This window comes from Polistes fuscatus, unplaced genomic scaffold (genome assembly GCF_010416935.1).
Source record: "Polistes fuscatus isolate 324 unplaced genomic scaffold, CU_Pfus_HIC Scaffold8, whole genome shotgun sequence".
Lineage (NCBI taxonomy): Eukaryota > Metazoa > Arthropoda > Insecta > Hymenoptera > Vespidae > Polistes > Polistes fuscatus.
The window spans coordinates 5,710,338-5,736,818 of record NW_025113162.1 but is presented as its reverse complement, the minus strand read 5'-3'; the positions used below and the strand labels follow the sequence as shown (position 1 = coordinate 5,736,818).

The window sequence follows — 26,481 nt, the reverse complement described above, 5'->3', positions numbered from 1 at the left end:
CTATAAAAAAGTTAGCAACGCCTTCTTGGAGGTGTTTTTTCTTCTCTCTTCGGTTACTATCTTCCTCTTTTTAGCCATGTTTATTAGGCCTCCTCGAAAGGAAAACAATCGAATCTAGGCTACGTATCTAAATATTTATATATGTATATATGTATGTATTTACCTATATATATATCTGTGTCTATGTTACATATTGTAACGTATTACACGTTGGCTAGGCTTTGGATACGCGTCATCTACCTTGCGATCTGATCGATCGTTTAAATTTGCTGGCGGGCTCCACGTGAACCGACAGTAACGTCCAATCGCCATCGGCTTCGTTGCTGTTCGAGGATTCAATATCCGAGGTTACGACGTCCAGTTCGCGGTGAAAGACACTTTCTAGAGGAGCGAACAAACCCCGAAGCAACCTATAAATCTTCAAAGTAGTTTAGTAGTAATAGTAGTAGTAGTAGAGGTGGTGGTGGTGGTGGGGGTGGTAGTGAAAACCTCTCGTGTCTCCACATTATTTTTCCGGAAAATTTCAATAGGGAAGTAATATATTTGTTTCTTTCTTTCCCTTATTTGTTTTCTTTTTTCTTTTTCTTCTTTTCGAAATTCTTCCCTCTTCCACCGTAATCGTAATACAAAAGAATAATAACGTTAACTTGCCGATCAATGGAGAAATTTTCTCGTAAAATAAGTTTTCCTTTAACTTGAGTCGTTGTCTGTCACCGATTTAATATCCTTCACGACTAACTTTACATCGGCGTGAACGACGCAGTTTCTTTAGACGAAGGGAGTCAACGAGGATGGCCCAAGTGGGCGTTTAGGATCTCTTTCGTGTTGGATACACACGCACCCGCACCCGCACACGACGACAACCACTAACGCGTACATACATACAGACACACACACATGCCAACAGCCAAAGAAGATAGACGCGTGGGTGTCCTTCTATCCTTTTTCACGAAACGTGTGGTGTTCGTCGTGTACGTAGGCGTGTGCAAGTCTCGTTTTCATTTTCTCTCTCTCTCTCTCTCTCTCTCTTTCTCTTTGCTCGTGTGCGCGTGCGTGTGTGCACGTAGACGCATCATTCGTCTCGTCGTCTCTCATGCTGCCGCTCGTACGTCATCGAGGAAATGGCGTGACTTTTGTTGCCGGCTGCGAGACCAGCAATCCCGTCGTTTGACCTTTACGCGACCAGTATCTTTCCCGTTCGATATCGCATCTGTCGCGTGCGTTTCGATTTCAGTTTTCGATTTCAAATCGTGTATCTCGTGCTACGATATATATTTCGCCGACATTTTTTCATTCTTTTTTTTTTTTTTTAAATCTATTTTTATCTCAACCCTTTGCATACCTTAATTTTTTAACTTAAACGTATTAAATTATTTTATAGAAATAGTGTTTTCCATAATGTCGAGCTAAAATCGATATAAGAGTGGTTTAAGGGTTTTAACGTGGGCAAATATACATCATGGATTTGGTATTTAGGAAATGGAATCAATCAAAGAAAGCTCGGTTTATTCGATAACGAAGAAGAGATATGATCAAGAGATGATATTTGGGGATTGGATATGGATATCTTCCGAGTAAAGTAGAGAGAGAGTGAGAAAGTATACCCATTTAATAACTAATTACGTTACCGCGAGTTATAACCGTAGCCAACCCTATTTAATAGTATATTCTCCCGAGAAATGATCTAGAAGAAATTTCCGTCGATCTCATTTATATTTTATTTGCACGCGTTGACCCCATTTTAAAAGACAAATCAAGCTAACTGTTTTCACCGATGGAAATGAATTCGCGTTAGAAAATATAAAAGTTAAGTCGTAGGTAGCAATAGTATTTGACCGAGGAGTGGTTGGACGCGTATGTGGCACGTATCGATGCTAGAAATAAGCCAGCGAATGAAAAGAGACAGATAGAGAGAGAGAGGAAGAGAGAGGGAGAGAGGGATAGTGTGAGAGAGTGTGAGAGTGCACTTCGTCCCTCGAAATTAGGCTTCTAGAGGAAGATCCACTTTCGTAGAGAGACTACGACGACGACGACGAGGAGGAGGAGGAGGAGGAGGAGGAGGAAGTAGAGGAAGACGACGACGGGTGTGCACCGGAAGGGAACCCAAAGGATGTTAAGGAAAAAGGAAAAAATAATCCGAGCAGATGTCTACCGCGATCGTAGGGACCCCGAACAACACGAATGCGAGCAGCCCTACGCCGCTTGTTTACCCCTCTCCTTATCCTTCCTCTTCATCCCTCATCGCCATACCTCTACCGTCACTTTCATCGTCCCATTTAAGCATACATCCTCAAGGATTAGAAACGGAAGGAAGAACAAGGTGGCCTTGCCAGATCACGACGAATCTTTTATAACCCCCCTCCCCACCCCCCGAATAGTAGCTCTTATAATTTTCCGGAGCGTTAAACATTTTTTCTCGCCGTCGTCGGTTTAATTTCTTTCTCTCTTTTTTTCTAACATTTCTTCTTCTTTTTTTTCTTACTTCCATTTCGTTCCTCGTTTAAAAATCTTCTTTCGATTTCATTTTGTATTTTTCTTGTTTTACCTTTTTCTTCTTTTTTTTTATATTTTTGTTCTCTCTCTCTCATTTTATTTTTGTGCAAATCGTTTTAATCTTTTATAAGGAGCTCGTAATTAGAACGCACGTGAGAGAGCATAAGAGTCAAGAGAGCGTGTGTGTGTGTGTGAGAGAGAGAGAGAGAAGAAAGGTCCTGATCCGGAGTTGAAAATTTATGCTCGGAGTAACGTAATACAGCCACCGCGCGCGATCGGCGAGAATCTCGGGAGATCCCTCTCGCAGGAGACGTTGGAAAAGCCTGCTATACTCTCTCTTTCTCCCTCTCTCCCTCTCTTTCTTTCAAAAGGCGATCCGGCCTTCTGATATAGCACGTTCTGGTCCAACGGGCACGATGCTGTCGTTTAAAAAAGCTGAAGGAGGTTCACAGTGTGTTCTTTCTCTCTCTCTCTCTCTCTTTATCCTTCGCGTTCAGGTGGTCGCTCGCTTGACTACCGTAGAAAAAGAGAGAGAAAGAGAGAGAGAGAGAAGAGAATTGGCTGTGCGAACGCGCGCACGCTTCGCACGCTCTCGTACACCGTTGAAAAAATAGTCCGGTTGGTTGGTAGAGAAGCAGTATATATAGGTAACTACTCGTCCAGTAAGGTTTCCACTTTGAGACGCGTTCACTGCGAGAACTTCGTCGTTCCACTTTATGGTGTATATATATATTAGTATTTCGTTCATTTTTCCTCTCCTCCTACCCCCCATCCTATTTTTTCGATAATGAATTGTCTCCGTGAAAATTCTTTGAAAATTGCTATTTTTTTGTGGGTCTTCTTTTTCATTTTCATATAGTAGAGAGATAAAGAGAGAGAGGGAATCTGTGTTTTCGAGATTAAGCAACAGGTAGGTGGACGAAGAAACGGACGGATGGACGGATGAACGAATGAACGGACGAACGAACGGATAGGGAGGGTGAGGGGTACGGGCGCAACAAGAACGTTTGGACGAACGCACGATGTTCGCGCCGTTGCGAATTGTTTGTGTTGAACTGCGTTATAGCGTAAAGGTCTATAAACGGCTTTGGAGGGTGTCATTTATCATCCGTTTGTCGCACGGTAAATGGGACGGACGGACTTTGCTCAGCACTGACTGACTGACTGACTGACTAACTAACTGACTGACTGACTGACTGACTGACTGACTGACCGACCGACCGTCCACTGTGCGTCAAGGATGTTCATTGAAAGGGAAGTCCAGAGGGAAGATCGATTGGTTGTTTCGGTACCTGCAAGCTCATTTATCTTTCAAGGCTACCAATAGTACATACACTTATATACACCAGGATGCAGTTACGTATCTTCTTCTCGTTCGAGAATCAATCGAATTAGCAACCGACTAATTACGTCGATCAACTAATTACGCGAACTGCCTTCTCTACCTCCCTCCCTCCCTCCTTCTCTCTCTTTCTCTATTTCTCTCTTTCTATATCCATCTCTATCTATCTGTCTATCTATCTCCATTAGATTTCGTGCCACGTCTCGTTTGAAAGAGAAGAGATCCTCCGATGCATCTCCCCGGCTCCTCCGACCCCACCCCACCCCACCCCCCTCTTCCCCCATCGCTGCTTGCATCGCGATATAGAGAGATATAAACGTGCGTGGCAGATCTTTCGAGGCTGTGTGCACAGCTGTCGGCCAGTCCTCCACTCGGTGGTGGTAACAATGGCGCTTAAAAGACGGGAGAAAGCATGCTGCGAAGCGCGTTCACCGTTTCCGTCCTTTTCCGACCTTTTCCCGTCCCTTTCCTATCCCTTTCTCCGCCTAACCCTACCCCCGTTCGGCCCCCCTTTTTCCTTTCTCCTCGCGTCGTCTCGTCTTCCTGCCTAGAGCACCGTAACTATCGATCTATATCTCTTCTTTCTCTTTTCTTTTCGTGACTTTACTCGCTAAGATAGAGACAGAGAAAGAAAGAGAGAGAGAGAGAACCGTAGACTCCGTTAGGAAGTCCGTTGCTCAGACCGTCATCCTCTACTTCCTAACGTGAATTCGCCAAAAGATATAATATTACCCACTTACATACGTAAATGCATTCCCATACGAATATTCCTTTTTTCTTTAATTTTTTTATAATATAATACAAAAAAGAAAGAAAGATAAAAAATAAATGAAGCATAAAGAAATTCAATGAAACGAATTAGGGAGAGGAGGATGAGAGGAAGGAGGTAAAGAAGGAAGGTAGCCTCTGCGTTAATTCAATTGTATTCAATAGAATTCGATTAAATTCGACGAAATAATCGAAGAAAAGTATCTCTATGTGAACGCGTTTAATTGCTTGGCAAGGGTAGAATTGCAGATGACGATACACGTATTTTCAATTATTTCTTATATCGATCATTTAAATAGCCCCTGTCCCCCTGTACCCTTCTTACCTCATTATCGGTAAATATTTGAAGTATTTATTGTAACGGTAGCTAAGCTAAGCCTCATCTTTTCTTAGATTTTCTGCCAGCATCGAGTAGTAGTATTAGTAGTAGTAGTAGTAGTAAATATTAGTAGTGGTAGTTTAGAGCTCGTTGAGATGCACGCGCGGTTATCCGATTAAACGGTTGATTTCGAGGGCGTATATAACACGCACGGCCGATTAGCAAGGATAACTCTCTCCTTGGCTCGCGTGCAATAACACACCACCATCGTGGCTGGTTGGTTGGTTGGCTGGATGGCTAGCTAGCTAGCTAGCAAGCATCAGCAAGGCGGGGTTTCAGTGGATAAAGCTTAGGCCACGACACGGATATACCTAAACGAGCGGGGAGAACGATCCTAGAGAAGAAGATGAAGAAAAAGAAAAGAAGAAGAAGAAGTAGAAGTGGTGGTGGTGGCGCCATTCAAAAGGAAGGAAGGAAGGAAGGAAGGATGGAAAGGGGAGGAAAAAGAAGACAAGAGCAAGAGGTAGAAGGGGGGGGTAAAGGTAGCTGAATCATGGAATAAAAAGCGACCACTATGATATCTACGGTCCTACAGACGTGGAATAAGGAGTCGAAGAGTAAGAGTAAGAGAGAGAGAGAGAGAAAGAGAAAAAGTGAGTGAAAGAGAGAAAGAAGCGATCTCATAAAAGCGGGCCTTCAAAGTCTCTCTTTTGTTATCCCGGGGCACGAGCGCTGCTGACTGGGTGAGAGAGAGTCTCTCCTTTTACCGCCACCGTGTGTAACCAACGTCTCTCGTCGTGTAGCACACACACACACATATATATATATATAACTTATACTTTACATGTAAACTCACACGATCTTGGAACAAGGAACAGAGAACATTCTCTCTTTCTCGGGCTATGCACAGAGAGACGTGCATATCGTTTAAAAAGAAAATACGCGATGTCGAGCCTACTCTCTCTCTCTTTCTCTCTCTTTCTCTCTCTCTCTCTCTCTCTCTCTCTCTCTCTTGGCAGCTTGTCGATTTTAACACAAAGGAGGGGCGGAGAGGAATCGGGGCCTTCGAGTATAAAGGATAGGGCCGAGCCGTGGAAATAATGAAGAAGGATCGAGAGAGAGGGGGGTGAGAGTTGGCCAACCAGAGTGCAAGAGAGCGAGAAAAGAGAGAAAGAGATAGGTAGATAAAGTAGTAGTAGTAGAAGAAGAAGGAAGGTTCCGTCGGTCGTGTTATTTGGCAGCTGTGTAGCAGAGAGCAACATAAGCAACTACTGGCAGATGCTACGGTGAAAACGTCCTCGTCCTCGTCTTCTTCTTCTTCTTCTTCTTCTTCCTCCACCTCCTCCTCCTCCTCCTCCTCGTTCGTTCGTTCGTTCTCGTCGCATCTTTGATAGTAGCAGCCGGCCTTCCTGGTTCCTCCTTCGCGGCCGCCTCCTCGCACGTTCTTCTACGTCGGAGGGGGAGAAAGATAGTTTTAAATGGAGGAAAAGAAAAGAAAGAAAAAAAAGTAAGAGAGAGAGAGGGAGAGAGGTGGGGGCTAACCCTACGGTACCTTTTCCCCCCGTGGGATTGTTACGAGAAAGAACACCTTACGCCCTAATGCGCGCGTGTACGAGGCCAATACCACCACCATCACCACCACCGATCACATGAAGGAGATCATCATGCTGGTAGGACGATCGCGTTAATACGAAGAAAAGTGTCCTTTTCCCTATTCACAAGCCTCATATCATCCTCTCTTTTCAATTATTCGATCTGCTCAAAAGATGAAAGATTTCGTGCGAATTTAATCCTCCTCTTTCATGTCTCGTCAAATCTTTTTCACACTTTCGAAATTGATATAGCAGTCCTATACGTTTGTTTATTTATCCTTACGCCATAATAATACCTAATGTGATTTTTATTTCTTATTTGGATTTTTCGTCATTATATGTAACGTTCATAATTAATTCATTAATCTTGAATATAATTAATGCTCTCTATTTCACTCTCTCTCTCTCTCTCTTTCGCTATTCTTTATTTCTCTCAGTATTAAGCTGTGTTGGCAGGTGTTAAGTTTTCTTCATCGAAACTGATGAAGCTATCTCGTTGTTTAAATTGAGGATCGTTATATGGTGGAGGATCGGAATCACGAGTCTTGCCTTTCGAATTCTCGCTTTCTCATTTATTCCTTTATCAAGGAAGATAGATGAAGTGATATATATATATATATATATATATATATATATATAGAGAGAGAGAGAGAGAGAGAGACCAAGAGTGTAAAAGTAAAAGAGAAAGATAAAGAGAGAGAGAGGGGGGGAGGGGGGGAAGGAAAGGCCGTGGCGATATCGACAACCACGTTACGTAATTCGAGCCAATTTTTTTTCCGCGCTTGTTCGGTCGATCAATAAAATGGCTAGCTCTCGTGTGTACGCTATAATCATAGGTGCTTTTCATCATTTTCTCTTCTTCTTCTTCTTTTTCTTCTTTTTTTTCTTCTTCTTCTTCTTCTCTGTCTCTCTCTCTCTTTCTCTTTTTTCTTTTGGCGATAATAAAAATTTAAAGTCGTATTTAAATACTCCGTACATCTGTTCGTCCTACGATATCAGATTTCGATCGGTGAAACGGTTACTTATATCATCATCATCATCATCATCATCATTATTATCATCATCATCGTTGAAACGAGAAAGAAGGATCGAAAGAGAAAAGGGGGTGGGAGAGAGGGAGGGAGGCTTTTATAGTTCGGAAGAAGATAGGAAATGAGCCGGCCAAATTCCCAGGATATTATCTTTGAAATGTTTAAAATGAGATAGGAAGGAAGTGTACGACTAGTATCGTTAAGCGTGAATCATCATTTACGTTTCAAATAATAAACTCACGTATCTACATATATGTATATATCTATATATATATGTACGTATATGGATAATCATCGTGTATAACGAGAAGATGGAAGAAGGAAAGATATGTATACAGGATGTCGAAAGTTTTTCATCCTCGGTGTATATTCTTGTATTCGACAACCTTTATACACTACCGGTCAAAAGTTTGAGAACGTTACGTGGATTCGGAGAAACAGGATATTTATAAGAACTAACGAAATATCTTTCAAATCAATCGAGGTAGATTTATATGTCAACGTTAAACTTACGAGTAGTAGGTGTGTTATATTTTTTATTTCTTATTCTTTTTTTCTTTTTGTATCAAGGAATGAGAGTATTTTTGTACAAACTGTCTTCTCGTTAAAAAAAAAAAAAAAGGAAAAACCATGTCTTTAATTTTAATGATATACTGATCGTATTCTGTCCATAATGGTAATTAATTTTTCTTGCCAAAGATTACCCAATAGGAGAGTTCATTCCTGAGCACTGTTCTAAACCGAATATATAAACTATACTAGAATATTATGGACATAAAAAAAGTGGTGTAATTATTTATAATATAATTTAACTCGTTCGATCATTGAAACATTGATCGGTGTATTAGATTTTGATGAAAAATCAGCAAATGATTGTTGAAACTTTTGGCTGGTAGTGTATATACAATATTTGTGTTTTCTCTCCCGACGAGTCTTTAAATACGAGCGTGACTCGAAAGGACTTATGCCAAAAATAGTAATGTGGTATATAGTGTTTAGTATATACGTAATAGGAAGTCCTGAGAGTCGCGGCGCTTCGTGAAATCATCCGGTATCTTTTTCATGGGGTTTGAAGAGAAATAAGGGTGAAAAAGAACTCGGTCCTCCCTTTTTGGGTGACGTCAGCGGGAACGTTATATATTCACGTACGTAGAAAACACGTACGCACGCACGCACGCATGCACGCACGCAAGCACGCAATCACTCACTCACTCACTCACTCACTCACTTACTTACGCATGCACTTATTCACGTAGGAACGACGTGCTGCACAGGTCCTTCGAGGACGCACCTGTTTAAATTTTCATTAAATTCGAGCCCTCGTAATTCCGTCGACAAAAAATGACGCGCTTAGGGTGCGTCGACGAGTCGCGATTTGTAAGCTTCCTTTCTCTCTCTCTCTTTCTCTCTCTCTCTCTTTTTCCCTTTCATTATTTTTATTTTTCAAAAGGTTTAAATCAATTTTTCACCGTCTCGACGAATCATTTTCACCTCGTTTATTTTATTCGTTGCACCTTTCATTCCGAATGTTGTACGCGTCCGTTTTGAAATCAATTTCGATCCAACTACATTATCAAAATTTAATCAAACTCTGGACGTTTCATTTTTTAAATATTTCAAAAGTCAATATCATTTACCACACAACAACGACGACAAAAACGATAAAACACCGTTAAAATTCAATTAGTATTACTAATTCGCGTATATCTTTTCTTACGTTCAAGTTACACGACAGTTTCTTAACGTTAGACGAGTAAATCGAATTTTCTTGCAGCACGAAAGAATTATAAGACACGAGAGATAATGATGATGTAGAGATAAGGAGGTCGGGGGGGGTGAAGTAACAGCTAGTAAGGGATGTGGGGATATTCATCGAACTTTCTAATAATACGGATTTAGCTTCGGACGTCGAGCTAGTGTTCCGTGGTCCTTTTTGGAGGTCGCGTTTGATGTCGCTCGCATACCTCCTCCTCCTCCTCCTCCCCCTACCCTTCTTCCTTCTCCTCCTCCTCGTGCTCACAGAATTGCTGAGATCCAGTGGATAACCTACATATATACATACCTACATCCATCTATACATACATACATACCATAGCTAGCATACGTTTTGGTATATGTGTGCATATATATGTATCTATATGTATATGTATTTAGCTATATAGATAGACTAGCTAGCGCATAGTGCACATAATACACATAATGTACGTGCAAGTCCGTGCTTATATACGAGGACGTGGGTTTCGTGGAAATGGAGCAATAGCTGGCCTGATTAGTTACAGGCTTGACGGTTTCCGACGGTCCTAATTCCTAGACTGGCGTGTAGCTTCCATCGATTCTAACCCGCCCAAGAAGATCGCCCGAAACTCTCTCTCTCTCTCTATATATATATATATCTCTCCCTCTCTCCAAGTTAATCTCTCGAGAATTTAACGTACGATTTGCGGCCTAAGGGTGAGTAGCTAGGAGATCGTTCGCGGTGCGATAATTTTATTAACTCCAAATACCACCGGTAACACCAGATGTCTATCCTTTGAGTTTACACAGCAAGAGAAAGGGAGAGAAAGAGAGAGAGAGAGAGGGAAGAAAATCTATCATACTCCATTTCCAATTTCTCTCGTGTATATTATGAGAGATACTTTTAGTTTTGTTTAGATATATTAGTGATTTCAACTTTAAGGATTATTTAGATATATATGTTGGGTATCAATAATAGAAAATAGTATTACATTAGAAACTTTTCTAGCCTCTCACTTTCGTAGAAAAGGGCAATCTCGTTTCTCTTTCTCTTTTTGATTTGATCAATTCCGGAATAGGAGAGAAGATAGTATTAATACGAGAATTATGAATCGTTAAGTGTTTTCGGTAAATGACTAAAGAGTTATATTTATAATCGTATCTGTGAAAAAGATCTTTCATCGATGATCATCGAATTTAACGCGTAATTCGATTTGATCGATTTGTCGTAGAGAAGAAAATAGAGAAATGGAGGGATACGGATAAAATGTTAACGGATTTATTTTTTTTTTGTTTTTTTTCCGTTTACTTACGTTTAATGTTATACATAGAAATGTGTATTTTTCAATGAATTTTAATAATTATAGTTGAATTTTATTTTCGTTTACTTACGTTTATGTTATACATAGAGGGAAAGCACGAGAAATTGGGTGGTAAGAGTGGTGGGGTGGGGGTGGGGGTGAGGTGAAGAGTTAAGGTTTATCACTCGGTAGCGCTTTAATTCCGGATACACTATGTCATTATCTTATTATCTCGTTTATTCTTTTTCCCCCCTGTATATTCGTGTAAATCACCGATCCGTCGTACTTTACAGTGTCACGTGAACGTGAACTAGTACGAGTACGAATACGAGTGTGTAGGTGTAGGACGAAAAAGAAACGATTTACATGAATTCAATTGTTACTCGTAATATACATACATATGTGTCATCTGCAATTCAATGATCCGTGCTAGGTTTCGAACGATTCGCGTTTTATACAGGACGATGATCGCTATGAAACCTCTGTCCTAGCTTTTCTCTGCTTTATTTTTTTTTTTTTTATATGTGTACATATATATATATTTTTTTTTATTCCTATTTCTTTCCAATCGATTTGAAGTTTCATCGTTTGCATGAGAAACTTCTCTCCAACCGAGAGAGTGACGACGAGATGATACAGGTTGTCAAATTGTAGAATCTGTTTTCCCACGAATACACTTGCCTTCTTGATATTTGCTTTTTTCAAAGTCTTATCGGAGTAGGGAGAAAGATAGAATGTTTTTATATAGATAATAATATCGAGGCGAGAATATATCTTCTTTCTTAGGTTAGATATGGTTTTACGATGTATTTTGAATAACTCGTGTTTCGAAATTCACAGTTGGAAATATGAAAACGCGAACGTCGAATTAAATAACATACAACACGCGCGCGGGCGCGCCTGTGTGTGTGTGTGTTTTATATTCGTTTTATATTTGATTCTTTCCATTTCTCTTCTTTTTTTTTTCCTTAATATAATAGGTACTCGATTAAAAAAGTTATAAGTGTCTCTTAATTTGATAGAATCGAAGAAATGGAAAAATCACGGAATGATCTATATAATCGTCTTTTTATACAATTTTTAATCGACAGAGAGGGAAAAAGGTTTTTATAATTTTACAAATCCTCTTTGGGATATCGATTTTCTTACTTTTTCTTTTTTACTTTTTTCTTTTTCGTGCTATTCCGATAAAGAGCATATCGTCGCGAGTTTATTTAAAAAAAAAAAAAAGAGAGAGAGAGAGAAAGAAAGAAAGAAAAGGGTGTAGATGAAAAACAAATGAAATTCATCGATTACACCGATTCGCGAAATTTTCCTAGATATAATCACTATTCCTGGCGTTGATTAAAAGTGCTCTTCTCATTTCTATCGCGAATATTGCGTTGCATAATCTGACGTTAGATCACGAGGTTTGGTATTTATCATGCAAGCGCGTTTGTAGTCTCTCATTATATGTGTATAAGCTTCTTGTTTTATCGTTTAAAATCGTATTCTCAAGTAACGAATTTGCTAATTTCGTATGAATTATTATGCGCATCGAGAGAGAAAGAAAGACAGACAGACGGACGGACGGACAGGTAGATAGAGAAAGAGAGTGAAAGAGAATACGACGAAAATTAACGTTCCGCGGAATTTCATTCGCGAAATTGGTAGAACGATTAGAACGACAAATTCATTACGGTTTAACGAAGATATTTCTATCGTAGTTATAACATCGAGCAAAAGTTACACGCGGTCGTTGAAAATCTAATCGAACTTGTGTACGCTTGAAAATTCGAAATCTTCTTTTTCGTTTAAATAGCAACACGATATGTATGTGAGTGTGTGTGTGTGTGTATATATATATACATAGCGCGTATCATCGTCTATAGTCGAGGATAGTACGTACGGTTGGTATTAACCGGCCATATCGTGGATTCCAATGGCGTGTGAAAAGATCGAACGGTCGGAAGCGCAATCAAAGAGAAACTCTGGAAAATCGAGTTTTTATTTTTCCCATTGATTCACCATCGGGACTCTCTCATCGTTATGTATCTGCAACGTGAGAGAAAGAAGAAAAAAGGAATTAGAGAGAGAGAGAGAGAGAGGTGTGTGTGTGTGTGTATAAATGTGTGTATGAATGTGTGTACGAATCAACACCTCGTAGATGTGTTCTCTTAGTGATATATCTATCGAAATGCGCGAGTTGGGTGGGGTGGGAAGGAGTAGAGGAAGAAATACGCGTATTTTGTCGGGTAAAAAAGAGAAGAGTATGTAAAGAGAAACGGAGGGAACGGGGTAGAGAAAAAGAGAGAGGTAAAAAAGAAAGAAAAAAAAAAAGATAGGAAAAAGAGAAATGTCAAACGGACGATTTCTATCGGAGCACGTAGGTACGTTGGGTACGTACCTACGTACGTACGATGAAATTCGAACGAAAGCACGAATCACGGTGTAGATCCGATCTCCATTCGTGACGGAAGCACCCAGAGACAAAGGCCTCTTCGTTTTTTTCACTTCTTCTTCTCCGTAAAATCGTCGTAACCAAGCATCCACCTATCCATCCATCCATCCATCCATCCGTCTATCCATCCATCCATCTATCCACCCACCCATCCATCCATCCATCCGTCCGTCCATCCGTTCGTTCGTTCGTTCGTTCGTAAACCTCTACCACCTTCTCGACTTTCCATCGTGAATATTAAAAAAGTGCCAAACGTTTCGCAAGGGAGTTGCGCAATCGCGAGCTCCTCGCAACTCGAAACGAGTGTACCAACCTTATACTCTTATATACATTGTGAACACAACCGGCCTTCGTTCTTCTTTCGCTTCGGTGCGCGACCGACCGATCGACAGATCGATCGTTCGTGCGTGTCGCCAGAAAGAGAGTGAGAGAGAGAGAGAGAGAAATAGAAACGAATCTTTCTCTCTTTTTCTTTCTTTTTCTCGTTCTTATTAAGCGCGGATGCCATTACGATTCCATGTTCTCCTTGTCCTTGTTCTACAATCGACAAATTTCAACGATACCAAATTCCCTTGAAATAATTATCATTTCGGTGTATACTGTTGTTCGCGAACAAATAACACGAGAAGTGGAAAATGGGACACCCGGTATATACGCGTTAATACGCATCTCTCTCTCTTGAGCAATGATTAGGTGAAATTTGATTGGGAACGATCGTGCTAATCAAGGGGTCCCTCTTCGAGATGCGTCCTCCATTTTTATCTTCCTTCTTTCTTTCTTTCTTTCTGGTATAACTATCCGGTGATTTTCGTGAAATTTTTCGATTCATTCTTCTTTCTCTATCTGTCTGTTTCTCTCTCTCTCTCTTCCTCTCTCTTTCTCTCTTTTTTTCTACCTACTACAACTACTACGTGGTTATCCTTCCTAATTCGAGGCTCGATATCTCTACGGTTCACGCTTCCGAGAGAAAAAGAAAGAGAGAGAGAGAGAGAGAGAGTGAGTTGTTCTCTTTTCTTGGCTAACGCCAAGGTAGAATTCTATTTTTGCGTGCTTTGTGTTCGTGGTTAAAGGATCCCAGAGGGAAACGGTGTAGCTCTCTTCTACTGGCATGTAATACACATATCCATACATGTACGTATAGTTATACACACACACACGCGCGTGTTCCTCTCTCTGTGCCCGTTTCCGGGCTCGAAGATCGCTTCGATGCACTCTTTGCATTTTCAAAACGAGACTTTCGTTACGAGACCCCTTACATTTTATTTCTTTATCTTTCTCCTAACATCAATTCGATTAATAATTATTTGATTTTTTCTTTTATTAACAAATCACAGAGGAAAGATACTCGACCGTTGCGTTGAGTTTATATTTCTTTCTATTCTCGGTTGGTATCGTTCGAAGACCACGATGACGATGATCATGACGATGATCATGACGATGATGATGATGATGATTTGTTGATAACGTCAAAGTCGACAACGACCGTCTTTATGCGATTGCTAACTATCTTTTATACGGTATTATGTATTACGTTAATGCATGTGAGTGAGTGAGTGAGTGAGTGAGTGAGCGAGCGAATGAGCGTGTGTGCGTGTATGCGTGCGTGCATTGGAGCGTGCCGCGTCCAACTCGTCCAAAGCAGTCAGCATAGGGAATTTCCATTGGAGAGTCTGAGAGCCATTCTCATAATCGCTTTAACCCTCGGATCGATCGGTTCGCATGTGTCATAACTCGTTGGGTGGGTACCACCGGATGATTTGAAAGCGGTAAGCGAAAGGGCTCCTGTAACTTGCCGCATAAGTAAATATCTATGTGCGACATAAATTGAATCTGCCAATTGCACGACGAGTTCGACAGAGAAACAGAGAGACAAAAAGAGAGAGAGAGAGAGAGTTAGAGGAAGGGGGGGGGGAGATTTTCCTAGCTAATTTATACGTTTCTCTCTCTCTCTCTCTCTCTCTCTCTCTCTCTCTCTCTCTTTCTTTCTTTCTTTCATTCTTGCAGTACGTTTCTACTTAGAGGCTAGGCTAGGCTAAACCAATCGTACATATTGATTTTCCTTTGTCAGATAAATGTCTACCTCCGGGCCTTCTTGGACTTTCCTAGAACTCGTTAATCCAATGACTTAACGTTTCAAAGGTAGAACAAAGTTTATAAAGTAGAGACAATTAATTAACACGTTTAATATCAATTATACATATGCGTGTATATAATAATACTTGCCTATTTATCTTTCCCCTCTCTATCATCTATTTATCCTCTTTCTCTGTTTCACTTATTCGATCGTTATTCGATATATCAGTCTTCGTTCATTCGTTCATTCGTTCGAACGTTCGTTCGTTCGTTTCATTTTCTCTCTTAACGATTATCGAGTTTCACGGGACGAGTCTGGCTCGGAATTGCGTTTTCGAGTTAGTCCCGCCCTTTATGCGTTTAATTACAAAAGCGGATGCAGAAAAGAGAGATGGAGTTAGATAGATAGAGAAAGAGAAAGAAAAAAAAGATAAAGAATATTAACTGCAAGTGTCGCTTAGGAACACATGTTGAAGATAATTTTTGAAAGGAAGAATAAAAGAAGGATAGTTAAAGCGAGTACATATTGAATTTGATCTCATCACGAGTCGAGGACGAATCGAACGACGTACGAGCGTAAAGATGGCCGATTCGAACGAACGAACGAACGAACGAAACGAATATCGATAAAATCAGTGATGAGTTGAACTGAATGAGCTGAACAAATCAAAATCACAGAGAGGTGAGCAAAAGCCCGAAGACAAATAAATCTGAAAGAGAAGAAATTGCCAGATAAAGATTCGACTTTTCCTCCAAGAATTACTGAGACTACTACTCTACCTACCTACCCACTTTGTTTTCGAATTTAATCGCGTACGTCTCCGCTTTGTCTTCAACGTTAGAAAAGCGAGATTAACCGTTCCGTTTTAAATAGATCATGATCGCATCGATCGTCACGAGTTAGAAAGAAAGAAAGGAAGGAAGGAAGAAATATAGACAGAAAAAGAACGAGAGGGAAAGAGAGGAGGAGAAGGGGAGGGGAGAGGGGTAAAGGGAAGGAATAATAGGATCCAGGAAAAATGGCGCGAGAGAAAGGAAAAAAAAAAGGATAAATGGGATGAGAAAATTCTTTGCATCGGTATCACCGGTTAATCACGTTGAATTATTCATAATATCGTATTTTAGACGTCATATACCACTGACAGATTCGATCTCCTGGCGAGTTTAACACACCTTATACTAAATTTTAAACGAATTCGATATTAACGAAATAGAGAGAGAAAACAAAAGACAACAAATTCCAAGTAAAATAATAGTATTAATAGTAGTAGCGGGGAGTATAGTTGCGCATTGGTAAACGAACGGGATAGAATATAAATTATACCTTTGGGAATAATATTAAATTAAAAAGGAAAGAGAACGAAATATAGAGTGGCGGGGTGGGGTGGAGTGGGCTGGGGAGGGGCGGAGGAGAAGATATTTACGACGAGCACAAGTAATCGTTGTCCGTTTTCTGGAATTGGATAATCATTGATCGATTAGGTTGAGAGGGGGAAGTCAGGGGAAGATTAAGAGAAAGAAAGAAAGAAAGAGAGAGAGAGAGAGAAATAGACAGAGATAGCATTCCTCCCATGAGACTTTGACCGTTGATGATGATGGCTTAGGTTAACATTAGCCCTCACGTATTTCGAATCTAAATGCTGACTAGTCTTTTACTTTGAAATGATCTAAAAGAAAAGAAAATGTAAAAAAAAAAAAATGATAAAGAAAAAAATATAAAATAGAAAAAATAGAAGAAATAGAAGAAGAAGAAGAGGAGGAAGAAGAATAAACAGCAGGAATAATCGGAAATCAATCGAGAAGTGGATTAAATTCATGCGCGAGAAAAGGATAGAGAGTGTGTGTGTGAGAGAGAGAGAGAGAGAGAGAGGAGCGTGTTCGTTCAGTTATGTCGTTCTTTTCCATTTAAGCGTCCATCGTGTGTTCACGGTCGTATTCCTGTGCGTGACTCCATACTGTATCATTTTACCGCATTTCCTACCGTGCAAACGTCGAGATCCACGGGAACGATCGTGCGTACGGATTTAAAATTACGCCTGTCCATCTCTTTCTCGCTCTTACCTTCTTTCTTTCTTTCACTCTCTCGTTCACCGTTCCTTTCTTTCTTTTTTTTTGAAGAAGAAGAAGAAGAAGAAGAACTAAGAAGAAAGACAGAAAATGGAAAAAAATAAAATGAGAATATATGGTATAATGAATAATTAAGCCGTGCAAAAACGAGAAGATTCGTACACTCCCTCCTCCTCCTCCTCCTCCTTTTCCTTCTCCTTCACCTCTTTATCCTCCTTCTCCTCTTTATCCTCGTCTTCCTTCCAAGTCATGAAAGAAATGCCGAGGAGTGCTCTCTTCTCGGTGTTTCTTCTCAACTCGAGATGTGGAAAGAAGGAGAGAGAGAAACAGAGAGAGAGAGAAAGAGAGAGAGATAACGACGAGTCGCGTAACCGGTTTCCAGATAAATTATTGTTATTTTACGGTAACTAAGTACCGAAGTTATAATAATTATCTACTCGCGCGCGAACTATAACATCGACTGAATCGAAATTTGTGCTCTATATATTTTTTTTATCCTTTTGTTTATATTTAATTCTAAATATATATATATATATACACACACGAAATGTGGCCTGCTTATCAGATTTAATACATGAATATAGAATAGCAGAGTGTGTAATATGAGAACGTGTCATAGAATTTTTATTCACATTTTTCCTTTCATTTTTGGTTTTTGCATATTACATTTGCAGGACACTCTAGATAAAAAAAGATATATATAAAAAAATATATGTGTTTCAAACAAAAGGTTGGTTGGGATATCACAGAAGAAGAAGCAACAAAAAAAAAATAGTCGGTAGATAAAGAGAAGGAGAAAAGGTTCAGGTCTCGTAAGGATTGAGAGAGTGTATGTGTGTGAAACAGACAGAGAGACAAAAAGAAAGAGAGAGAGAGAGAGAGGGTGAGAGAGAAGGGCAAAGTTTCCGCGGTGCGGCAAAAGTGCAAGGTACAGAGCGGTCGTCCTGACCCTTTAGGATTGCTCGCGAGTTCTCTTTAGCACGTTGCCGCGATTTCCTTCCTTCCTATATAGTCCTTTAGCGTTCCTGGTTGCTAGTGGTGTTTGTGGTTGTACCCGTGGCGAACAAGTATTGGTGGTGGTGGTTGCGGACGTTTTCTAGTGTGTATATCTATGTTCTCTATACCGTAGTGCTAGTATTTTCAGTAGGAAAGAGGAGGGACAGAGACAGAGAGGGAAATACATCGATTAAATGAGGATTATTCGTGCTTTAGGACGGATCTCACGAATCTACGATAACTGCAATATGTGCTCTAACTAGAATCTAAGAGAAAGGGCTAGAGAGAGAGAGATAGAGACAAAAAGAAAGGAAGAAAGAAAGAGAGAAAGAGAAGACTTGATCTGGCAGTGGAGTAGGAAGAGTGGGAGGAGGAGGAGGAAGAGGAAGAGGTGGTGGTGGTGGTAGTGGTAGTGGTGATGGAGAAGTAGGGGAAGAGGCCAATAAATAGAGGCGATGGGATGCGGTGGTAGTAAATTTGTACGTGACCTGCTGTTACAGGATTCTTCGCTAAAGCTATTCGATTTTGCGAACTCGCAGATCAGTCGAGTTGCGAACCTCTTTTCCTTCTCCATCTTTCTCTCTCTTTCTCTCTCTCTATATCACATTTTTTGTATTTTCCTTTTTCCTCTTTCCCTCTTTAGCATTTATAGCGTTTCCTTCCTCTCCTGTTTCTCATTGACGCTCGACCGCATATTGCATCCTTGAATCTTCTCTTTTTACACCTATCTTTTTTTCCCTTTTTATTTATTTTTCTTTTCTTTTTTATTATTCTTCTTCTTCTTCTTCTTCATTCTTTTTGTGAACACTTTTTTTCTACTCCAATCGGAATTCTCTCTCTCTCTCTCTCTCTCTTTCTTTCGTTTCACGATTTGATCTCAAATACAGATGAGTGATTTTATTTCTGTTTGTTTCATTTTATTTTGATTCGTTCGGGAGGAAGATTGAGAAAAAGCGTGGGCCGAAAAGAGCCGATCCGGCGCGACGTTTTCTACGTGCGTGCGAACCTTCGCGTGATTCTCACGATTACATCCTACGAAAGGGGTAAAGAGAAAGGAGAAATAGAAAGAAAGAGAAAGATTTAGATAAAGAGAGAGAGAGAGAGAGAGAGAGAGAGAGAGAGAGACATTGACGTATTTATCGTTGACTCGAACAAGTTTCAAGAGAATATTGCGAGTTGACCGTGAGATCATCTTATACGTTTAACCAACCGTTCCCAATGATTTCCGATGATTATGTGATTCGATCATATAAACATTATAGAACTAGCACCGGGGTAAATATTTCGAGAAAATCGTCTTAGTTTAAGCGTTCTCCGAACTAAGATAATGAAAATTGCTTTTTTTACGACTCCCATTTCGATCATTTCTATGAAAGTAACGGTCACCTCGTGCGATTCTATTCTATCTCGTTCCTTAAAACGATAAAAACGAATTGGCAAAAAGGAATGAAAGGGAGGATTGGAGTTTACGATTCGTGTGCACATATAGTCAAAAGTTTGATTCCAATGAGAACGAGTAAAAGTGAAAGAAAGAAAGATAAGTAATAGTCACATAAGTATATATAACATGTAACGCGTAATTGTATGTAAGCGAACGAATCGGACGAACGGCCGATTAACTACGACCATCCTGGTGTCGATATAATGATGTAACTTGTTGACAACGTTTCTTCAAAAGGCGGCTGTGTCTGATCCGTTTTACATAAGTTATATAAGTTACGACATGTCGGTCGTTAAGCTTCTCGTTCACGCGTTTCCCCTATGTCCAAACGTTTATGGAAGCTTGCGCGAACGACCAAATGTTTCGAAATTTTCGATTTAAAAGAGAGAGAGAGAGAGACAAGCCTCAATGGATCAATTCAATATAATATCTTGTAACCAATGTTAAGATAATAATAATAATAATAATAATAAGAAGAACACAGAAATAGTAATAATACGAATAAAAATAAAAATAAAAGTTTTTTTGTCCAAGATAAGATAGAGAAAATAGAAAGAAGAAAAGAAAACTCATAGATCGGTGTTCGATCTTTGTTGATCTACTCGTTGATCTTAGGATAAATTATAGGAACGAGAAAAACATTTGGAAGAACGCGTAGTACGAAGTGCACCACCAGTTCAGTCCAGTCCAGACCGGAAGTATGACTCATGGTATGGCTCCAACATGCTTATCGGTTCCTTCTACGATAAAAAGTTTCCGTACTGCCGTCTGTATAAATGAGGGGGTGACATAGGGTGGCAAAATGCCACGAACCCAAAGAGGAAATGCTGCTTCTGCGACGAGTATATTCGATTCTTTCTTTCTTTCTTTCTTTCATTCTTTCATTCTTTCTCTTTCTATTTCTATTTCTCGGACGATAAAATTGAAGGACCAGAAGGAACGTGATGATGACGATGATTTCGTCAAAGGAATGCTGACAACCTCGAAAAATGATCGACTCATGATCTATAAATTATTTCAACTTTATTACATTCCATTTGGTTAACTTATTTTTCATGCGAGATGATTATCAAAATATTCTTTCCAACTTGTGGAAAATTCGAAGGTGAAATTTCGGAATTTTACTCGGAATTATTGAATCGAATGAATAGAACAACGTTCTCAAACGAGTGACTGTTACTTATTAGCTATGTTTATCAATTGACTCTTGTGCGAGTAGACTATTCGATAATTCAGTCAAAGCTTTATTCGTTCGTTCGTTCGTTCGTTCGTTCGTTTTACGTTAATTGATCCAACGACGTTTGCCAGGCAATTCTATATATATATACATATACTATCTTTCTTTATATATCTCTCTCTTTTTTATCATTCACTCTCTCCTCTATTAACTTTCGATAGTCGCATTGTTCGAGAAACAAGAAAATTATTTTCTCACGAGCTAGTGTGGGCACATCGATCGAGAGAGAGAGAGAGAGAGAACTTTTATTACTAACACGACTCATTTACGGTTAACGCGTCAAACGAAGAAAATTCTCTTTCTCTTTTTCTTCATCCGTGAACGTGAACTCGTATGTTTTCGATCTACGAGAAAGAGAGAGAGAGAGAGACAAAGAATATTGTCTTTGAGAAAGAGATTAAGAGAGAGAGAGAGAGAGAGAGAAATCTAGCGTGGAAAGTTTATGAAGTTAATTTCTCTCCTCGGCGAGTTTAATGTTCTCTCTTCTTGTTCCCTTTCGCACGAATTTTGCTATTTACTATAACGTATCTGTGACATTTCTTTTCTTTTTACACGTTCAAAATTTTGTCGATCAGTATTCTAGTGATATTTAGAGAACGTCCGTTAGATATTTTCGTTCGAAATGAAATTTTCTTTTTCGAGTATTATAATATCAGTCACATTCCTCGTTACCGTTCGAAATAAGATATAAGCAAAAAAATACTCACCTCCCCTCCACAAAAAATAAAAAAAAAATAAAAGGAAAAAAAAACCAACCAGAATGATAATAACACTTTGTCATCTCGAACTCGTGCGTGATTTTTCTTCGTTAGAGTTAGAGGAAAGAAAGAAAAAGAAAGAAAGAGAGAGAGAGAGAAATAAAGAAAGAAAGAAAGAAAGAAAGAAGAAGCAAAAAAAAGGGAAGTAAAAGGTAGAGAGAAGAGGGTGGATAAGAGGCTGCTTATCTCGGTTGCTGAGTTAACCGTTTCACGTGCTCCCACTTTCTAGCTGCTACATTTTTTTCATTTTTTTATTTTTAATCCGTCGTCATCGTCGTCGCAGTCATCCTCCTCCTCATCATAGTAGTAGTAGTAGTAGGTAGTAGTCGCTTTTGTTTATACAGAATCAAGCGAAACGATCAGTGATAAGAAAAGAAACTTTAATTTGTAAGTTTCGAATGTTTATAGTTGCTGTATAATAATTTGTAATGTATATAGTACAGGTTTATGTTACATGAGTACTAGAACCGATTCCCCCCTTCCACCCCTTCACCCTTTATATCAAACCCTTAGCCAGTTAGTCTATCATCTGTTTTCTTTCCTTTTTTATTACTATTATTTTCATTTTATCTAAGAAGTCATAAGTAAAGTAACATCGAAACGAGTCAACGTTTACCTTTTGTCTTACCTCGATAAAACGTCTAATTATGCAAATAACGCGTTAGTACGCTTTTATCAGAACATAGTGATGTTTAATAATAGAAGTAATAGTTGTAGTATAGTAGTGATAGTAGTAGTAGTAGTAGTAGGAGGAGGTAGTAGTCCGTTGTCAAGAAAAATAAAAGTAATGAGACTCTTTTGTAATTGGATTTTGATCTCTCTCTCTCTCTCAACTTATACGTCATTCATTTTCTACGTGCGATGAGTATTTTTTCCTCCTTTTATTTCTTTTCATTTTTTTTTTCTTTTTTTCTTTTGATAAAGCGCGTCTCGCGTTATATACGCTAGGCAAATATTTTTCGATCAACCATACTCTCTGTTTATCTCTCTTTCTTTCTTTTTTATTTCTTCTTTTTCGTTACACCTGCTTGAGCAAATAAGTACTACGTGTGTATGTATGTATGTATGTATGGATGGATGGATGTAAGTATGCATGTAAGTATGCATGTACGTCGTACGTATGTAACGTTTTATTTTCGAGTAGTAAATCGTAGCAAAGCGATCAACCGAATCGTTTAGCGATAGGCTTTTAAAGCAAATTCTCAGACACGATATTCCAACTTAACGCGAGAAGTTATTCTCGATAAGAAGAAGCGTTGTTTCTCAGAAGGAAAATAAAGAAAGGAGAGGAGGTGGAGGAGGAAGAGGAGGAGGAGGAAAAGAAGGAGGAGGAAGCCTTGTGGCTTAAGAATCGTCGAGTTTTCACGAGTGGGAAGAAAATAACAATAAGCGAGAGAGAATCGTTAGTTTTAATGGAGGAAGATTGGGGGGGGGGAAGGGACGGAGAGGGAGGAGAGAAGGGTTCACGTTGATTCTCGATAGGGATGATTTTTTATAATTGCGAGTTGGAAACTTGGAAGGAAAATTGTGTTCCCATTGTATTGATGGTAATTTCATTTTATTAACGCAAATTTTTGTTTGATATGTATATATAGCCCGTAAAAAGATGTTGCCTATGAATAAAATATATATTACAAACATTTCCCCGAATGATAGGCAGTCAGAAATTGAAATGAAACGCTTTATACAATCGGAATAGTAACGATAGAAATGTAGTCAAAGTTTGTGTATGGTGTAGAAAGGAGGAAAATAGGGCTCACATTGATTCTCGATGAAGGATGATGATTTTTATAATTGCGAGTAGAAAACGTGGAAACAAAATATTGTTTAAGTCGTAACGATGGTAATTTAATCTTAATATTAAATAAGAAAAGAGAATAAGAGAGAGAGAGAGACAGACGCAGAGACAGAGACAGAGAGATTGAATAAATTAAAATGTTACTTGAAATTTATTCGAAAAGATGTTAGATAAGAAAAGTTTGTTTTCAAACATTTTTGAATTATCTAGTTCGACATAATAACGAAAAAGTTGCGTAAAAAACCTATTATGAAGTCGAGAAGTGTAGAAGTTTGCGTATGGCGTAGAAAAAGTCATACTCGCATTGATTCTCGATGGGGATGATTTTTATAATTGCGAATAGGAAACGTGGCGAACGAAATTTTGTTTCATCCTAACGAAAATAATTCTACTTTAATAATAAAAACGAACAGAAAGAGAGAGAGGGAGAGAGAGAGAGAGAGAAAGAGAGAGATCGTAGAAATAAAAATATTGCAATTTATTCCAAAAAAGAAAAAAAAAAAGAATTGTTAAGCGTTCTCGAATTATCTAGTTTTAAAATCGAAACGAAACGAGTTATCGAATCGAAAGAGAAATGATAGTATAGAGGGGGAAAGGGGGAAGGGGGAGGAGGCGGAGGAGGGAGGGAGGGGGGAGGGAGGGAGGGAGGGCTCGCGTATGAAGTAGGAAAAGAGTGGTCAGATCGCCAGGTATTTTACTGATAAGTCGTAATGCGATAACGCGTGAAAGAGATATAGAGATGGGGGGAGGGACAGGAGTGGGGGGGAAGGTAGAGGTAGAGGTAGAGGTAGAGGAGTTGGAAATCGTATCACGATCTATTGACTCTCTCACAATCATAGTTCGCGATCGGTTGTAGGTACATAGGTATATTACGTATATGCTAGAATATCTACGAGACTCGACAGATTATTCACGGTATCGCGAAAATTGTTGCTGTGTTGGCTGTAATTAATACTCGAGAGACAGAGAGAAAGAGGGGGGAAGGGGAAAGAGAGAGAGAAAGCGACTTGTCTTCCTCGAGCTTGTCATTTGGCACGCTTCGAAATTCCTTTTAATCAGTTCACGGTCTATTATATATCACGATATCAAACAATTTCGGGCTAGTTCCCAAAAAATGTCTTTCTTTCTTCTTGCTTTTAGACAAGGACTAAAAAAAGAAGAGAATACGGCCAACGGATCCTCTAAGAAAATTTCAATATATATATATATATAGACATACACATAAACACACACACACATATATATATATATATATATTTTATTACGTACTACGCATTTGCGAGAAGGACATTGAAAAAACCTCACGAAAACAGCTCGAGTGTATATATCCGTATACTTACTACACATACTACGTGTTCATACATTCGAAAGCAAGTACGAAAGTTGTCGAGAGAAGTGCGGATCCCAAGTTGAAGTCTCTCGTTTCAAAGTACTAAGAAGAAGAAGAAGCAGAAGAAGAAGAAGAAGAAGAAAAAGTAAAAGAAAAAGAAAGATGACGAAGAATCGTTGTAAGATTTGCGAGCTGCTCGGTGAAAGCCAAATCCCGAATCACGGACTAAGCCATCCCTGTCATCTGACGAACCTGCATCAGCTGAACCATCATCTTGCTCCAGGCTTGAACTACAATTCCAATCCGAGCATGAACTACTTGAACCATGGTTTACTCAATGGCCTCTATCTGCCGCAGCTCAAGGACATGATGTTAGCAGCCTACTTGCTCAGAGGTAAAATGAATAAAAGACACCAAATATATATATATAAAATATATATAATCGAAAGAACAATATTTTTCTAATATTCTGCAAGGTGAAGCAAAACTGCGTAAACGTTTCAAATGTATTCGTTTGAAAGCTTCACTGCAGCTTGACCTTGATTTACGATCTTTAGCTGACCCTAACGTCATCGCGGCGAACGTTCTCACGTATGTGTACGTACACAGTATGTGTACATACTCACATATATTTATATACAGATACATACGGTTACATAGATAATACTTGTAGTCGTGTTCCTACTACGTTTTGGTCGAGCACGTTTACGTTGAACGCGACAACCGCAACGTGCGTCGCATCGAGCCTTTTCATTACGCTTTGCGGTATCCATGAAAGCTCAGCGAGTCCTTCTCGCGTTTTAATATCCCCGTTTTTCTTCCTTTATTCTTCTTGTTTTTTCCTTTTTTTTTATCCCCTCCCTCTTTCTTTCTTTCTTTTTCTCTTATGCCGTGTTTCTCGTAACAGTTCTTTTCCGATTCTGATTCATTTTCTTTTTTCTTTTCTCTCTTTTCTTTATCTTTCTTTCTTTTTCCATATCTTCGACGTTGCTTGATTGATGAAAACAAGAAGAAGAAGAAGAAGAAGGATAGAAAGTCTGATATGGAAAAATGAATAGAAAATATAATATTTCGTTTGAATTGATCATATACGCATACACGTCGGGTGGCTCATTCGCCGGAGGAAATCCTTGCGTTCTATAAATTCCTCTCGTCGCGAACTCACTCCCCGGTAATAATGTACGAAAGAGGAGAGAGACTTTCGGTGGATATGTACGTACGTATGTATCTATCTTTCTCTCTCTCTCTTATAGGTATATATATATATATGTATGTTAGTACGTGCGAGACAAAACGTATAAAGTATCAGGCACGAAAGCGAGTTTAAGAGGTCCCGTACTGTCGACTTTCGGTTGGAAGGACGTGGCAGAATGCCAGAGGTTTTTAGTCCTCCTTTAACTTTTTCTTCTTCTCATTCTCCTCTTTCTTCTTCTCTTTCCGTCCTTGGGTTAGTTGCAACAACGTTCCCTGCATCGTACACGTCCTGTTCTCTACCGGGGCTAATTTCATAATTGGGATATTAGATTTCGACTAATGGGCCATGGGGGAAACGATAAGCTCTTCGTTAAGTTGTCTGATTCACAGCATCTTAATTATCTTTCTGTCTCTCTCACTCTCTCTCTTTCTCTATCTATCTATCTGTTTCTCTTTCTATTTATGTTTTCTAATCCAATTCTTGAATGAAGTTTGGATCACTGATTTGCTTTTGGAAAATTGATAGGATTTTTGTGAGATATTTCGAAGCACGATAGGTGGTTGGCT

The 26,481-nt window shown here is 39.3% G+C and overlaps 1 protein-coding gene and 1 long non-coding RNA gene across 6 annotated transcripts in view; both read left to right on the top strand.

Annotated features, from left to right (window-relative positions):
- The window catches only part of LOC122524915, a 28,542-nt gene extending 3,973 nt beyond the window's left edge, over positions 1-24,569 (top strand). The window contains exon 3 of the long non-coding RNA XR_006305669.1: positions 24,531-24,569. This is a non-coding gene — a long non-coding RNA (uncharacterized LOC122524915). The remainder of the gene's footprint in view (positions 1-24,530) is intronic.
- LOC122524912 overlaps positions 1-26,481 on the top strand; it is a 65,021-nt gene that overhangs the window by 17,010 nt on the left and 21,530 nt on the right. The gene's annotated exons all lie outside the window — the stretch shown is intronic.